The sequence below is a fragment of the Palaemon carinicauda genome, chromosome 33 (genome assembly GCF_036898095.1).
Source record: "Palaemon carinicauda isolate YSFRI2023 chromosome 33, ASM3689809v2, whole genome shotgun sequence".
Lineage (NCBI taxonomy): Eukaryota > Metazoa > Arthropoda > Malacostraca > Decapoda > Palaemonidae > Palaemon > Palaemon carinicauda.
Window position 1 is genome coordinate 73,679,233 of NC_090757.1, and position 2,525 is coordinate 73,681,757.

The 2,525-nt window shown below is 30.2% G+C and overlaps 1 non-coding gene across 1 annotated transcript; it reads left to right on the forward strand.

Moving 5' to 3' along the window:
- The first annotated feature begins 1,487 nt into the window (after positions 1–1,487).
- TRNAR-ACG (transfer RNA arginine (anticodon ACG)) lies at positions 1,488–1,560 on the forward strand. Its single transcript has one exon. It is a non-coding gene; the product is annotated as a tRNA-Arg (tRNA).
- The last annotated feature ends 965 nt before the right edge of the window (positions 1,561–2,525 follow it).

Sequence of the window (2,525 nt, forward strand, 5' to 3'; positions counted from 1 at the left end):
TTGTTCATGAATTTTCTCTTCAATGTTTGTTCACAAACCTTAGTATTGTGTTGGTTTACAGAACATTCGATAATTAATTTTAGTAATTTGAATGCGTTTCTCGGAAAAAGTTCAAAGTTAAGTCGAAAGCTAATAATAATAGTCTTTATAACAGATTTTATCAGAACCACAATTTTCAGTTATACCTGTTAATAAAGTCTTATAATGTTGTAACTGACAAGTTATAATTAACTTTTTTAACTACTTTGATGTTTACTAGTTATAATCAACTTTTTTGTTTTCATAATGAACCTTCATCAGTTCTGTGAGTCAGTTTATTTTTCACCTCGTTAATTTGAGTAATCGATAAATACTTTTTAAAAGAACCTCTTGAGAATACTTTTATGAAATATGAATATTGGGTTAAGCTTTTAGATTTATGATGCTCTCCGAAAAGGGCTGAAAAAGATGAAAGCTTTATTTCTCTTAATTTTTCGCTCCAGGGAAAAAACTGAGAAAGCTATGTAGTTTTTATGTATCGATCTCTCGAAGATGTTTACCTTCCAACGTCTCCTCTCGTGATATATGAACATTCTTGGGTCAAAGATGAAACAGAGAAAGTATTTTGCATTTGACGAAAAGAAAAAGGATGAGGGAATTGAATTGCCAGCCAAGATCAGGTATCAAGATGGATTGCTGGAATATCGCTAATGGGAAGCATGGGGAGTCGGGTCACATAGAAGAAGGTGCGGTATATGTAATGTAAGAGAGGAGCAGCTATATATATATATATATATATATATATATATATATATATATATATATATATATATATAATATGTGTGTGTATATATATATATATATATATATATATATATATATATATATATATATATATATATATATATATATATATATATATATATATATATACACACAGCCAATATCCAGCTCTAGGCAGTCGTGACAGGATATAATTCATTAGGTTTAGATTTAGCAAGTATCTACACCATGTTAATCATTATCATTTAAGGAATATAAAGTTGCAAAGTCTTTTTCAGGAAACTAGTCTTCTGGCAGTTTATTCGGTTCAATGAAATACCTCCTTATTTCATATTCTCTTATCGTTTTATTTCTGTATATGTTTATTAATCATGTCATTGTACAGGATAAGATACTACGTCTAGTGGAAGCCCTCTTGAGTGGTGAGGACATGATAGGAAGAAGAGAGAGTGAGGGGAGGCGGTCTGTCAGCTGGTGGCATTGGCCTTTTGGCCCATACCCAAAGTTACACCCGAAATATAACGGGGAGAACCAGACCCTACACTCTTCGTGTGCATGTTAAAAAAATCTTTGCTTCAAATATCTTTATATTTGAAAATATTTCCTAATTGGTTGGGAAATATCAATATCAGTTATTTGAAGAAGATTTATGTAGTATTGCTAAAAAAGTAAGTTAGTTTGAGGAATGAATAATTAGTGCCTTGAAACCTTTTTTCCGTTAGAACGGCCTTGTGGCGCAACGGATAACGCGTCTGACTACGGATCAGAAGATTCCAGGTTCGAATCCTGGCAAGGTCGAGGACATTATTTGTACCATTAGCTCTTTGAAGTCATGTTAGAGCGATAAGGAGATATGTTGTAATTTGTATTGATATTGTTATTATTTGAAGGTGGGGAGATCGTCTCGGGTTCCTCATTTCGTTTGTGACAGTCTCGTATTTCACTTCCTTATTTATTTGTTTATTTATTCCTTGTTATTAAATTGGTGTTTTGGTTTTGCTTATTTTTCTTTTATTATTTTATGAATTTGGATTTATTCTTTGTAACTTTTCCTATATATTTATTCTACTCACGGATATCTTCATTGGATTCTTTATTTATTTCCACAAATAGAATTTACAATTTCTATCTCTGTCTATCTATCCATCTATCTATCTATCTATTCATCTATCTATCTATCTATCTATCTATCTATCTAATATATATATATATATATATATATATATATATATATATATATATATGTGTGTGTGTATATATAAATACATATATATACATACATATATATATATATATATATATATATTATATATATATATATATATATATATATATATGTGTGTGTGTTTGTGTGTGTGTGTGTGTATGTGTGTGCGTGCGTGTGTGTGTGTGTGTGCATGTGGAGAGAGAGAGAGAGAGAGAGAGAGAGAGAGAGAGAGAGAGAGAGAGAGAGAGAGAGAGAGTTGACTATACATACTATCTCAGTCTTGTGTTGTTTGTTCATATTAACCAAAAGGGGTTTTATTCTTGGCATATAAATATCAAATTAAATATTAAAAGAAGAAAAGCCTCAATATTATTTAAAATTTTAAATTTCCACATTAATTTAAAACTTTAAATTTCCACATTTCAATCCAAGCAGTATGATTACCACATTAGCCTAGTGCAATCTGAATGATGCTTAATAGTATATTACATTTGTATGTAGTTAATAGTACAAACCTCGCTTTAATATTGATATTGTCAGGCAATGTATTCTTGGC